Genomic DNA, 15,668 nt, shown 5'->3' with positions numbered 1-15,668 from the left:
GATTAATCATGTCAGGCGTCTATGAGACACCTTCCATGATTAATCTGTAAGTGACAGTAAAAAAACACACACACCCGAAAAATCCTTTATTAGAAATAAAAAACACAAACAAATTCCCTCATTACCAATTTATTAACCCCGACAAACCCTCCATGTCCGGCGTAATCCACGGACTCCAGCGTCGCTTCCAGCTCTGCTGCATGGAGGTGACCGGAGCAGCAGAAGACACCGCCGCTCCGGTCACCTCCACGCAGCTAATGAGATGAGTAGCGCGATCAGCTGCTGTCAGTCAGGTAACTCGCGGCCACCGCTGGATCCAGCGGTGGCCGCGGGTAACCTCAGTGACAGCAGCTGATCGCGCTACTCACCTCATTAGCTGCGTGGAGGTGACCGGAGCGGCGGTGTATTCTGCTGCTCCTGTCATCTCCATGCAGCAGAGCTGGAAGCGACGCTGGAGGTCCGTGGATTACGCCGGACATGGAGGGTTTGTCGGGGTTAATAAATTGGTAATGAGGGAATTTGTTTGTGTTTTTTATTTCTAATAAAGGATTTTTTTCGGGTGTGTGTGTTTTTTTAATGTCACTTACAGATTAATCATGGAAGGTGTCTCATAGACGCCTGACATGATTAATCTAGGACTTATTGGCAGCTATGGGCTGCCAATAACTCCTTATTACCCCGATTTGCCAACGCACCAGGGTAAATCGGGAAGAGCCGGGTACAGCCCCAGAACTGTCGCATATAATGTATGCGGCAATTCTGGGCGGCTGCTGACTGATATTGTTAGGGTGGGGGGCTCCCCATAACGTGGAGCTCCCCATCCTGAGAATACCAGCCTTCAGCCGTATGGCTTTATCTGGCTGGTATTAAAATGGGGGGGGACCGCACGCCGTTTTTTTTAATTATTTATTTATTTTTTTCACTGCACAGTATAGACACGCCCACCGGCTGCTGTGATTGGGTGCAGTGAGACAGCTGTCACTCAGCGTGGTGGGCGTGTTTGACTGCAACCAATCACAGGCACCGGTGGGCGGGGAAAGCAGGGAATACGAGATTGTTTAATGAGCGGCCGGCTTTTTCAAATTAGAAAAAGCCGCCGAAGCAGTGTGAATGCCGTGCAGCGCCGGTGATCGGGGAGCGGTAAGTATGAGAGAGGGGGGGACACTTCAGTCACTCGGGGGATTAGCGGTCACCGGTGAATCCTTCACAGCTGACCGCTAATCAGTACACGGCACAGACAGAGCCGCAGCATGACTATGAAGTCGCGTGAAGTTCACCCGAGTTCATTCTCATCCCGCTACTCTGTCTTCCGACATGTAGTAACGACATTTTGCATCACACACGTACATTTCACACGGACAACACATACACATGTCAGTTATTTCACTCACGCACACACGGACATTCCACACGCACATACGGCTAGCATACGGGATACACACGCAGGCCACACATACCATAAAAACGGACCTAAAAAACGGAAAACGGACCCGAAAAACGGCCCGTTTTACACGGACGTGGTTTTCACGGATGTGTGGCGGAGCCCTTAGACTGCGGTCCGACTGTGCGAGCTGCAGGGGGCGGGCCGACTCTCAGGAGGGGCGGGCCAGCACTGAGGAGGGTCGGGTCGGCACTGAGGAGGGGAGGGATTTATCTCCCTCTCTCCTCCGTTGTCGGCTATTGCAATTCTCGCCCTGCACTCGTGGTACACCGGTTTTCCCGCGAGTGCAGTGCGATATTTCTATCGCCCCATTCACTTGAATGGGTGCGAGAGAAATGAGTCTCGCATTACAATCGTAGCATGCTGTGATTGTTTTCTCGGTCCGATTAGGGCTGAGAAAATAATCGCTCATGTGAGCTGAGACACAGGCAAGAATTGGTCCGAGTGGAATGCGATGTTTTATCGCACTCCACTCGCACCGATTTTCTCGCTGTGTGGCTTAGGCCTTAAGGGCCAACTAGATTCTCTTCCACTTCTCTCAATAAAAATGAATACAGATAAACTAGATGAGTCTAGTGGGCACACGGCTGCAAGAATACAAGAAACAGACATGTGGGTACCTGACTGCGCACACACGCTGGCATACCAGGTTTTCTTGCATAGGGTGACCACAGAATTCTGACCCAAGCCTGAACAAACCTTTTCATGAAATAAATAGAAAAAAGGATAAGGAATATAGAGCTAACATTGTTACACAGAGGGAGTGACATTTTCAAGGGGAACATGATGGCTGTACACAGAGAAAGCAGGGAACGATGTTAGTTACTCGCTGACACTGCTCACTTGTGTGCCTGTGCCTCTATCATACATGGGCCGTTTCACACGTGTTTCACACATCCGGTATTTCGCCGGATGCCGGATATGGCACACATGCAGTACAGTAGATTTATTTACAGTGGAAGTGTGGCGCCCTGGACAAGCCAGGTCGTCACAGGTACTACAACAACACACCCCACACCCCGGTTAGGCACATCAGTCACACACACAAATCCTTGTTGCCACCCTCCAGGGGCTGATGTCCACACCAGGTGGAGTGGAGCCTGGCGGTTGGCCCCACCCACCGAGGAGTTCACAGTCCTGGAGGCGGGAAAGGAAGTCAGAGAGTAGTTTTAGAGTCGAGTGAGAGAGGAGTGAAGTGGTAGTGGAGCAGACTGACCATGTCCGGGTACGTGGCCCAGGCACAAACAGCAAGGTTGGCAGACGGTGGTGACTGTTTGCAGGCGAGGCCGATTAACGCACAACCGTAAGGACCGGGGACGGGCGGTGGCCCTCCGGTACTGGACCGGGGAGCGAAGAGAAGCCAGCACCATTCGGCAGGGCCTACGGACCCCGACCAGGCTTGGAGTCGCCGTTAAACCGGTCAAATCCATCAGCGACGGGAACCTCCGGGGTTTCCCAGCAGCAAAGTCCCGACTGAAGGCAACCGCTCAACCGTGAAGGGAAATACAGCTACCGCCACAGCTAGAGTTCCCAGGGCCAGAGCCCGCGGGTATAAAGGGGCTTCTCTGGCAAATACACCGCTGGGGAGCGGGTTACCATCGGAGCTGACAGCACAACACAGGTGCAGGGAGAGACAGTCACCGCCAACCTACCGGGAGTGACCATCGCAGCCGGCTGCGGGACCCATCCATCCAGCCGTTTGTTTTACCAGAGACTCCGTCTACGTCATTGGCTGAGTGAGTACCATCGTGCCGTCTGGCACCACGCTGCCCCCGCGACCCTGCACCTCCCCAAACCCCGCTATCCACCTTCCAGTCACCATCATCGGGCCCCGGGACCACCAAATCCCCCTACCCACGGAGGGGAGAGAAAAACATCTCGGCTGCTCCCTGTCATCGCTCCCGGGATCCCCGTCCAGAGCAGCGGTGGTGTCCCAACCTCACCACAACCGTGGTTGGCGTCACGGACAACATCCCCCAAACCAAACCATCCCCTTTTCACTCACGGGTGAGGAGTGCCGATCGAGTTCCTGGATCCGGCCCACCGCTTGAGCCACCGAGCAGCAGCAGTGCCGGACCCGAGCGTTGGCGAGCGCAGCGCCCCGCCACCCGCGACAGAAGCGCAACACCATGTGGACAAATGCGGTTGTGCATGAAGCACACAACCACATGGTGTCACGCTTCCACTGTAGATGAATCTACTGCACTGCATCTGTGCTGTATCCGCCGAAATGCCGGATGTGTGAAACGGCGCTATGCTGTATGCCAGGGGGCTGCACAGCCACACAGGTAAGCAGTGTCAGTGAGTAATTAACACCGCACATCACTCTCTTTGTGACCCACTCAGTTCCTCCAGGTGTAAGTGTGCTTAGGGAGGTAGGCATGGGCGAGTGGACTCAGTTTCCTCACAGGCAAATTAGAGTTCAGAAATTTGGGATTGTATGTATGTATGTATGTATGCTGGATGCGTTTGGCGGACTACCTTCAGGCCAGTCCTGTTATGCTCCTTGTGACGCCCCTGGACTAGTCAGGTTGTCACAGGGTACTGCACGCTCTTTATTCTTAGTGCAGGACTCAACCCCCCCATGGTTCTGGGTTCCTAACCTGCAATACTGACTTCATCAGCATTCAAAAATCCCAATCACACCTCACACCACACCCTGTCAGACACACCAGTGGGCTGCTGAGCTGGAATAGGGCAGTCCACCTAGGGGTCAGACAGACTGGAAGTCGGCGATGGAGGAAGTGGAGAGCAGAGCAGAGCTGACAGGCAGAAGAGTAGTAGCCCTCAAGAAGTGAGGAGCTAGGGGGAGCATGTGGGTCCCGAGAGAGAGAAGATTGGGTTGCAGATGGTGATGGGGACCCGGAGGAGTCGGAGACCCGGTCGCGGGATATTGGGACTGGGTGCCTGGCTTAGTCTAGGAGGACAGTCAGCAGCAAGTACAATAGCCGGTCTGGGACTGAAAGCACGTCATGGTACTTGACCCTAGGTCGAGGAGTAGCTTAAAGCAACCCGGCAATTAACCTGCGGAGGATAGTGACTGTCACCACGAAGCTCAGAGATTGGGGGCCCTAGCGCAACGAGGGAGATAGGGCTTTCCAACCAAAGCAGCCCACTGAAATCCCAAGCGTGAGCTCCTGAGAGCAAGCTCCTCTACTCCCCATAGTAGGGAGCGGGGCCCGGACAGCTTCAAGCTCACAAATCTGTGTACGGAGGCAGGTGTACCGCCCCGCGGCCTCGGCCGTCAAGCCGCTCAGATCCGTGCTCGCGTTCTACAGGTGGTGGCTCGAGCCTTCCACGGACCCGAGGGTCACGTCGCTCTGCAAGGGGAGTTGGCGTTACACACGGGGGAATGCGGGTGTTTGGTTTTGGGGTGATTGTTCGTGACGCCACCCACGGGTTGTGGTGATGGTGAACACCACCGCTGCGGTGAAGGTACGGGGACTCCCGGGAGCGGTGTAGTGGCGCAGCTAGGTGTTGACCCCTCTGTGGGTCGGGGATGTTGGTCCCGGGGCCCGGTTGTGCGAAGGCCGGGGTGCAGGACGCAGGGTTGCGGTGCAGCGCGGTGCAGTGCCTGATGGCACCGTTGTACCCACGATTAAACCACACAGAGTCACTGGTAAACCAAACGATGGTATGAACAGGGCCTGCAGATTCCTAGTCAGGTTGGCAATGTCTACCTTTCTCCTGCACCTATGTTGTAGTTTGACCACTGTGCCTGAGCACTGGTAGTCCGCTCCCCGGCTTGTAGGTGTCGGAGGAGCTCCTTTGCCCGCAGGTGCTGGCCCTTGGATCTCTGACCTTTGGCGGTGGCTACTATCTGGACGGGTTGGGCTGTTGCCGTCAAACGGGACTTTGATGGGAATGAACCCCTGAGGTCCAAACTGCAATCAGTTAATTCGACTATGGTGTGGCATATAGCCTAGTTTGGGGTCTGAGTACCCTGCCTGGTGCTCCGGTATCCTGTTAGCTCCCCGGTTCGGTTCCGGCGGGCCACTACCCTGTCCCAGACCCTTACGGTTCCGCTGGTCGTGTTCCCGGTCTCCTGCAGTCGGCCACTGCCGTCTGCCTGCCTGACTGTTGTGGACTGACTCTCCACTCCACTGTCCTACACTGAACTCCACTCAACGCCTTCCTGCACTGGGCAGAACTGAACTCTTTGTGTTTTCCTGCCTCAGGCCAGCAGACTCCTCGGGGGGCATGTCTTTCCGCCTGACTCCGCCCACCTGGTGTGCCTGTCTAACACTGAGGGAGGCAATCAGGTCTTTATGGTTTACTGATGGTACCTCTCTAGTGTGGGGGTGTATGTGGTGATGTCGTAACCTGTGACCCCTGGGGTCTAGGGCATCACACAGGCTCCGGACCATCAGGCAGTACTGCAGGGGACAGAACGCGGACGAGCTCCCCCAAGAGGGCAGCGGTACCCAGAGACTTGGTTTACCACGTTGTCAGCGTCTGCTTTCCTTCTGAGTGAGTACCTGATCAGCCCCTGCTTTCAGCAAGCCTGTGCTCCCCCCTGCAATCCATCCCACCATCCAGAGTTCCAGGTCCTTTCCCTACCCGTGGAGGGTAACGTCATCTGGCTGCCCCGCTCCATCACCTCGGGTTCTCCCAACGACAGTGGCGGTACTCCCTCTTACCGCACACCACGGGTGGCGTCACAAACTATCTAATCCCCTGTAAATACCCCCCCATCACATTTTAGAGTGACCCTGAGCCCCCAGTAGCGACACCCGGGTACGGGCTGTTCGACCGCTGCTGGGGCAGTACAATATATCTTGCCAATAGCTGGGGGTCCGACCACTTGGATCTCCACTGATCTTGAGAACCGTGTGAATGGAGTGGTGGTTGATTTTGTGCATTCAAAGATAGCGCTCTGCTGTCCAGTGGTTATATTTAGATTCAATAAAGCAACATTGTAGATGGGCAACCACTGCATCTGTCAGACCCCCAGAAATCAGGAAGCTATTCATTATCCCATGTCGTATGTGTGATGCCCTGGACAAGCCAGGTAGTCACAGTTAGTGCCCCGCACAACACCAGTCCCCTAACAAGGTGACAGCAGCCAAACACTTTAAACCCTAGTCACCTCCCTCAGTGCTGGATGGACACACCAGGGGGCGGAACCAGGCAGTTAGCCACGCCCACCGAGGAGTTCAGAGAGCCTGAGGCAGGAAAAACTCAGTCAGTTTTAGTGTGAGGAGTCTGTGAGTGGAGGTGAAGTGAAGTGGAGGCAGGCCTGTGTGTCAGGTCTGCAACTAACTGACAGGTGCTAGGGTTGGAGCCCGGACACCTTTGGCTAGGAGGCATACAGAGGCCTCTGCCTGCAGGAGCCGGGAAGACGGCTCGGTGGAACAGTGGTGGAGCGGGACAGGGTAGTGGCCCGCCGGTACCGACCCTGGGAACCGACTGGAAACCGGAGCACAAAAGGGGGGTACTCAGACCCTGAAGCTAGGTACAGAAGCTACTGGGGGCTAGCTAATTAGCTGATTGTGGCTAGGACTATAGGTCCTTTCCCACCCGAAGTCCCGACTGAAGACAACAGCCCAATGAGGGGGATAGAAAGCCACCGCTCAGGCTGAGAGCTCTGTGTCGCCAGGGGTTTAAGGGGTTCTCAGAACCTGGCCAAGGGGTCGCTTCTGGAAAGGGGATCACGGTGTCGTGACCTGGTCTGTGATCCCTGGTTCCACAATAAAAAGGGGGGTATATACGTGGCGCCACCCATGGAATGAGATCAGAGATGACCACCGCTGCTGCAGAACCTCCGGGTGTGATGGAAAGGAGTTTGAGATGGGATGGCTCCCCACAGGTAGAACCTTCTTTCCGGGGCAGTGTGATAGTCTATGGGGAGGTGCAGGACACAAGCTCAATAAACAAGCAGATCCACGGTTTTGCAGTTTCTTAGCCTTTACTGTAGATGGAATTCAGCAGAGTACTGTCCACAGAGTCTGTGAAGGGTTCAGGGTTTCTCCCACCCAGCCGGGCCGTTTTGGCTTCCTTTTCTGCACTGTGCTTGTGTGGCCCTGCTGCTGTGTAAACTAGGCAGACGGCCCTGTTCTCCTCCCGGGTACTGACCTGACAGGCAACTCGAGTCCTTACTTGTATGTTCCTGAACTCTCTTGTGTTGCTGTGTCTGTGGTACAGGTGAAGAATATGGAATCTTCACTTCTCCGGTGTTAGTTGTGCGGTGTGTAATCTGTACAGCCTCGGATCCGGCATCCGTTCTGTGCACTGCACTGGGGTGAGTTCAGCAATACTCTGTCTCCCAGGTATGTTCCTCTGCTTTATCTGTCTCCTTCCTCAGACCCTCGGCTTAGGCCTGGAATTGGTCAGCGGATCCTGCGGTGAGCTAGAGCCAGCTCCAACCTGCAGATCCTTCTTCCTCAGTCCTCTGCACTGACTGAACAAATAAACTGACCACTTCCTCTCCACACCAGAATATACAGGGAAGCAGCTTGGTCTCCCCCTTTTGGCCAGGAGGTGCTAGTGTTGTGTGGGGAGTTAACCCTTTGTGTTGTTACTGTGGCAACCCTGGGGTGCTACATTCCCCCTTAGTGAAGAACAGTACTCCAGGAATGTGAAAGAAACAAACAAGTTTTCAACAACAATTGTTTACATACAGAGTCCCAAAAGGAAAAATACAAAAACCCATAAAGTTCAACAAAAGTCCAAAAAGTTCAAAAAGCAGTCTCTCCAGGGCTTATTCTATTGCCTCCGAGGCTGATGAAGGTACACACTCAGTCTTTACCACAACTAGTCCTGTTGTAGGTATTGTCCATATTTAATAAAGAGGAAATTGTTTAAGAATATGTAAGTGTTCATACAGGATAGTCTCTGTAGGTACTGGGCTTATGGGTCTTAACGTTACAAACATATAAACATTTCAATAGCCAAACGCTTCTTACAGGTGTCTCTACTCTGGTCGTAAGTGCAGTAGGCCTCACAGCCCTGGGCCACCACCCATGTGATCAAATTGTAACTCTCCGTGCTGCCACCTTACACCACTCTTCTCTCACCTTTTCTGTACACTAAACTGTTACGGTTTCTCATATAAACATTATAACATACAGTTAGGTCCAGAAATATTTGGACAGTGACACAAGTTTTGTTATTTTAGCTGTTTACAAAAACATGTTCAGAAATACAATTATATATATAATATGGGCTGAAAGTGCACACTCCCAGCTGCAATATGAGAGTTTTCACATCCAAATCGGAGAAAGGGTTTAGGAATCATAGCTCTGTAATGCATAGCCTCCTCTTTTTCAAGGGACCAAAAGTAATTGGACAAGGGACTCTAAGGGCTGCAACTAACTCTGAAGGCGTCTCCCTCGTTAACCTGTATTCAATGAAGTAGTTAAAAGGTCTGGGGTTGATTACAGGTGTGTGGTTTTGCATTTGGAAGCTGTTGCTGTGACCAGACAACAAGCGGTCTAAGGAACTCTCAATTGAGGTGAAGCAGAACATCCTGAGGCTGAAAAAAAAGAAAAAATCCATCAGAGAGATAGCAGACATGCTTGGAGTAGCAAAATCAACAGTCGGGTACATTCTGAGAAAAAAGGAATTGACTGGTGAGCTTGGGAACTCAAAAAGGCCTGGGCGTCCACAGATGACAACAGTGGTGAATGATCGCCGCATACTTTCTTTGGTGAAGAAGAACCCGTTCACAACATCAACTGAAGTCCAGAACACTCTCAGTGATGTAGGTGTATCTGTCTCTAAGTCAACAGTAAAGAGAAGACTCCATGAAAGTAAATACAAAGGGTTCACATCTAGATGCAAACCATTCATCAATTCCAAAAATAGACAGGCCAGAGTTAAATTTGCTGAAAAACACCTCATGAAGCCAGCTCAGTTCTGGAAAAGTATTCTATGGACAGATGAGACAAAGATCAACCTGTACCAGAATGATGGGAAGAAAAAAGTTTGGAGAAGAAAGGGAACGGCACATGATCCAAGGCACACCACATCCTCTGTAAAACATGGTGGAGGCAACGTGATGGCATGGGCATGCATGGCTTTCAATGGCACTGGGTCACTTGTGTTTATTGATGACATAACAGCAGACAAGAGTAGCCGGATGAATTCTGAAGTGTACCGGGATATACTTTCAGCCCAGATTCAGCCAAATGCCGCAAAGTTGATCGGACGGCGCTTCATAGTACAGATGGACAATGACCCCAAGCATACAGCCAAAGCTACCCAGGAGTTCATGAGTGCAAAAAAATGGAACATTCTGCAATGGTCAAGTCAATCACCAGATCTTAACCCAATTGAGCATGCATTTCACTTGCTCAAATCCAGACTTAAGACGGAAAGACCCACAAACAAGCAAGACCTGAAGGCTGCGGCTGTAAAGGCCTGGCAAAGCATTAAGAAGGAGTAAACCCAGCGTTTGGTGATGTCCATGGGTTCCAGACTTAAGGCAGTGATTGCCTCCAAAGGATTCGCAACAAAATATTGAAAATAAAAATATTTTGTTTGGGTTTGGTTTATTTGTCCAATTACTTTTGACCTCCTAAAATGTGGAGTGTTTGTAAAGAAATGTGTACAATTCCTACAATTTCTATCAGATATTTTTGTTCAAACCTTCAAATTAAACGTTACAATCTGCACTTGAATTCTGTTGTAGAGGTTTCATTTCAAATCCAATGTGGTGGCATGCAGAGCCCAACTCGCGAAAATTGTGTCACTGTCCAAATATTTCTGGACCTAACTGTATGTACATTTTATATGCAATTTCACATTAGTCTTTATATCTTGCTGGTATCTGACCTTGAGTACTACGCTGTGACCTGCGTACTGCTGGTGTACTGGGTGTACTTAGCATAATGGTGTGGGTGGAAGTGTACCTATTTGGTGTTTCTGGTAATTGTGAGGATGGGGGACTGACTGTAGGACTGGCAAGCTCACTGGGACCAGGAATCTGTTCTTTCTCTATGGGTTCAACTTCCAGTTCTTCTTGTCTTGGGACTTCCTGTGGTACGGATTCTGATGCTGGTTCCACCACTTGAGGGAAGGCGATCATTAGGACTACTACTGCTCCATAGTAATTTGGCCAAGTTTTTGGGAAATCTCCTAAGACTGTATGGAACACATGTTCTTCATTCTTGACAGGTTGTACCTGTACGGGTAAGGTGACTTCTGGTATTTTCAGGGTTTCAGGACACGGTTTGAGTTGATCTCTTGACACGACAGATGATGTCCTTCCTTCCAAGACACACTTTGGGATTATCCATACTCGATGTTAAGACTGTATATGGAGTGGTTTTCCACTGATTATCCAATTTGTTCGTGCGTCGTTTCCTCTTGAGAACTTGGTCACCAGGTTGCAATGGGGTTGCTAGAGCATGCTGGTTAAAGGTTCTCTCCTATCTCCCCCTAGCTTGTTGGAGACTTTTCTCTATGCACTCTTGTACTTGGCGATACTGTTGCTGACGTAGAGTATCCCAATTGGATTCTTGAACTTCTGCATCTGGCTTCAGAATTCCCATATCTAAATCAATTGGCAGTTTACCGGGCCTTGCACACATGAGGTAAGCGGGGGTGCAGTTTGTAGAACTCACCAGGACATGATTGTACAAGTCCACCAAGTCGGGCAATTTCTATGGCCATTGATTTCTTTCTGACTCTGGTAAGGTCTTCAACAGGTCAATCACAATATGGTTCATCTTCTCGCATAAGCCATTTGTTTGGGGATGGTATGCTGTTCTGCGGATCTTTTTACAGCCATACATGTTGCAGAATTCTTGAAAGATCTGTGATTCAAATGCTGGACCTTGATCTGCAAGAACCTGTTCTGGGTAACTATGGGGTCTGCAAAAGTACGTCTGGAATTCTTTAGCTGTTGTTTTAGCTGTAAGGTCTTTCACAGGTACCACCACTAAGAAGCGTGAATAATGGTCCACGATGGTTAAGGCATAGACATAGCCGGACCGGCTTGGTGACAACTTGACGTGGTCTAATGTGACTAGCTCGAGTGGTTGCTTGGTTACTATGGACTGGAGTGGAGCTCTCTGGTTCTGTTGATCCTTTCTTCTGAGGTTTCACGGGCCACATTTTCTACACCAATATTCGATTGATTTCCTCATGCCAACCCAGTAGACTCTTTCTCTTAAGAGCACTTCCAACTTTTTCCAACCAAAATGACCAGCACCGTCGTGGTAAGCTTCCAGAACCATCTTGATGTCTCTCTTGGGCATGATAATCTGCCACACCAACTCATGTGTTTTTGGATTGGTGTGCCTTCTACAGAGCTTCCCTTGGTACAGGAACAATTTACCTCTCTCCTTCCAGAGATGTTGTGTCTCAGCTGGGGCATTCTGGTTAGGGTACGCACCTTGTTGTGTAAGCAGTTCTTTCACTAGCTTCACAGCTGGATCGCTGTCTTGTGTCTCAGCCCATCCGTGGTGTGCTAACGAGTTGAGATTTGCCTGTTGTTGTTTTTGGTAGACACTCGGTTGATACTGTCCCACCTTAGGACGGTGAAAGGCTGGCAGCTCAATTTCTTCCAGACCCTCCGGTTCCTCTTCCACGTCCCCTGAGTGTGGCATCCGGGATAAGGCATCTGCATTCCCATTCTTGCAGCCTGCCCTGTAGTTGATGACAAAGTTGTAGTTTAACAGTCGGGCTATCCATCGTTGTTCCAGTGCACCTAATTTTGCCAGGTCCAGGTGGGTCAACGGATTGTTGTCAGTAAAGATGGTAAATTCTGTAGCTGCCAGGTAGTGTTTCAAATGCTCTGTTACAGCCCAAACTACTGCCAGTAGTTCTAACTTGAAGGAGCTGTAATTCTCAGGGTTTCTTTCTGTAGGTCGGAGCTTCCTGCTTGCAAAGGCAATGACTCTCTCTTTGCCTTCCTGGTTTTGAGACAATGCTGCTCCCAGTCCTACATTGCTGGCATCCGTGTACAAAATGAAGGGTTGATGGTAATCTGGATATGCCAGGATCTCTTCTCCTAGAAAAATGAGAAGCTGTGGAAAAAGAAGCGCAAATAGGGTCTTATCCGAGTAATATGTGGGGTGAAATAAAGAGATTCACTCACCCCGAGAGTTGTGAGAGTCACAACTACTATGCAGGCAAAAAATCACGGCCAAAGGCAGCAGCACCCAAATGGCTGATAACAGAGAATGGTGAAGTAGGGCTTGCACGGCCGCGCCAGTGACCACTCTGACCATAGAGAGTTAATGTTCCTTTATTTCATCTTTAGGTCGACGCGTTTCTGGAGTCTCTGCTCCCTTCCTCAGGACACACAGGAAAAAAGTACATCAAATCTGCTAGACCATGAGGACTGCAGGATCTATATACATTCCGTCATGATGACGTCAAAACCCAACCTTTTTCAAAAAAAATCGGCGGGAAAGACACATAAAAAAAAAACAAAAACACACATGACAATAAAAATCACGATCAAAGAAAATAAACAAGAGGAATGATTACATATGAAAATATCATCATATTATCTCATAAAATGAAATAAAATAAAGGTTTGAAATAAAAAGAAAAAAAGAAAAAAATGTGTGGATTATTGTGTGTTAAAATAAAGTACGGGAAAAAAAACCCTGCACTTCAGTGCCGCTCTGAAGCGGTCTCGAACCCCTGGGAATATTAGCTCCTTTCTCAAAGAGGTGGCATATCAAAGGGAGAAACCATGCCTCCACCTTAGGAGTCCTGAAAACACCCTTTGAAACCAAGTATAGAAAGAAACACCTATAGAAGTGTAGCTGTGGGGAGATACGTACAATTAATAGTGTTAACGTGACAATCCTGCGTAAGTAAACGTAAATTACCTAAGAAGGGGTGAAGAAAGTTCAGAGCGTGGGAAAAAAGAGAGTGCGCATGTCAAAAAAAGGGTCCGGAGCTTGTTGAGACGAGGTGAAGAAAGTTCAAAGCGTGGGAAAAAAGGAAGTGCGCATGTTTATTTTCTTTGATCGTGATTTTTATTGTCATGTGTGTTTTTGTTTTTTTTTTTATGTGTCTTTCCCGCCGATTTTTTTTGAAAAAGGTTGGGTTTTGACGTCATCATGACGGAATGTATATAGATCCTGCAGTCCTCATGGTCTAGCAGATTTGATGTACTTTTTTCCTGTGTGTCCTGAGGAAGGGAGCAGAGACTCCAGAAACGCGTCGACCTAAAGATGAAATAAAGGAACATTAACTCTCTATGGTCAGAGTGGTCACTGGCGCGGCCGTGCAAGCCCTACTTCACCATTCTCTAGGATCTCTTCTCCTGTCAGTGCTCACTTCAACTTCTTAAAGGCCTCATCTCTCACTCCACTGGAAAGGAGGATTCCGGGCTGCAGACTTCTTTGACTGTCCTACCAGGATGTCTTGTAGGGGTGCTGCTAACTTCGTGAACCCTTTTATGAATCTTCTATAGTAGCCACCAGTCCCAGGAATTGCCTCACCTCTTTCACGCTGGTGGGTCTCGGCCAATCTCTTATCACAGTAACTTTTTCAGGATCCGGTGCTACCCCTTCTGAACTCACGACATGTCCCAGGTACTGCACCCTTGGCTTTAGAAGGTGATACTTGGATGGCTTGATTTTCATGCCGTATCCGGATAAGGCTTCAAACACTTCTGTCAGATCTTGTAGATGCTGTTCATAGCTCTTGGAACACCAAATTATTGGCCTAATCACAATAGTGCTAACTCTAGAAACCAGAAAAACCAATAAAAAAAACAGAGTAAATAGCAAGAATAAAATCAAATAATTTTATTGAGAACATTATTTTTTTAAAAAATTTTTTTTAAAACTATGAATATATAGAACAATACAGGGGATGTCTGCCAAAAACAACCAATCCAATCACTGCTTCACTTTGCGTATGTGTGTAACACAGATGAACCACTGATATTCACTTATAAATGTGCAAAAAAAGGGGAATTAAATAACATGCTCCACGCAAGAAAATCTCCCATAGTGTATTGCACTATCCCAGAGAAGATTATTGCACAGCCCCAGGAAACATGAACAACAGTGGTTTAAATAACCTCAGAATGACAAAAAATAAATTAATATTGCACTCTCCCATCAATACATCAAAAATTCACAAACCAGTGCATATTATAAAGCTTATTTCAGATGTAACTTCCTTATGGACAGAATTAATAAGGATTATAATTCACTTGCCCACATAAACAAAGATAAGAATGCCCAAGAGGGATATATAAATAAGAGGGTAGTGATGACACAATTCATAAAAAAATATAATCCTGTCCAAAGAAAAAGTACTAAGCAGAAAAATACATAGAAAAAAATATACCAGCCAAAGATAAATGCAGAAGGGAGAGCAGGATACACAAGCAGTTAATATAGAACAAATGCCAGACTGCCATATGTCATACTGGAAGCGGATGGAGAGGACAAATACCCTGACGGCCGTTTCGCCTAGGGCTTCTTCGTGAGAAGAAGCCCTAGGCGAAACGGCCGTCAGGGTATTTGTCCTCTCCATCCGCTTCCAGTATGACATATGGCAGTCTGGCATTTGTTCTATATTGACTGCTTGTGTATCCTGCTCTCCCTTCTGCATTTATCTTTGGCTGGTATATTTTTTCTATGTATTTTTCTGCTTAGTACTTCTTTTTCTTTGGACAGGATTATATTTTTTTATGAATTGTGTCATCACTACCCTCTTATTTATATATCCCTCTTGGGCATTCTTATCTTTGTTTATGTGGGCAAGTGAATTATAATCCTTATTAATTCTGTCCATAAGGAAGTTACATCTGAAATAAGCTTTATAATATGCACTGGTTTGTGAATTTTTGATGTATTGATGGGAGAGTGCAATATTAATTTATTTTTTGTCATTCTGAGGTTATTTAAACCACTGTTGTTCATGTTTCCTGGGGCTGTGCAATAATCTTCTCTGGGATAGTGCAATACACTATGGGAGATTTTCTTGCGTGGAGCATGTTATTTAATTCCCCTTTTTTTGCACATTTATAAGTGAATATCAGTGGTTCATCTGTGTTACACACATACGCAAAGTGAAGCAGTGATTGGATTGGTTGTTTTTGGCAGACATCCCCTGTATTGTTCTATATATTCATATTTTTAAAAAACATTTTTTAAAAAAATAATGTTCTCAATAAAATTATTTGATTTTATTCTTGCTATTTACTCTGGTTTTTTCATTGTTTTTTCTTTTTTCATAGCTCTTGGAGTAGACTATGATGTCATCCAGGTACAGGAGGACAGTTTCGAAGTTCTTATGTCCTAGG

Source organism: Anomaloglossus baeobatrachus, chromosome 3 (genome assembly GCF_048569485.1).
Source record: "Anomaloglossus baeobatrachus isolate aAnoBae1 chromosome 3, aAnoBae1.hap1, whole genome shotgun sequence".
Taxonomy (NCBI): domain Eukaryota; kingdom Metazoa; phylum Chordata; class Amphibia; order Anura; family Aromobatidae; genus Anomaloglossus; species Anomaloglossus baeobatrachus.
Note: the sequence above shows the minus strand (reverse complement) of the source record.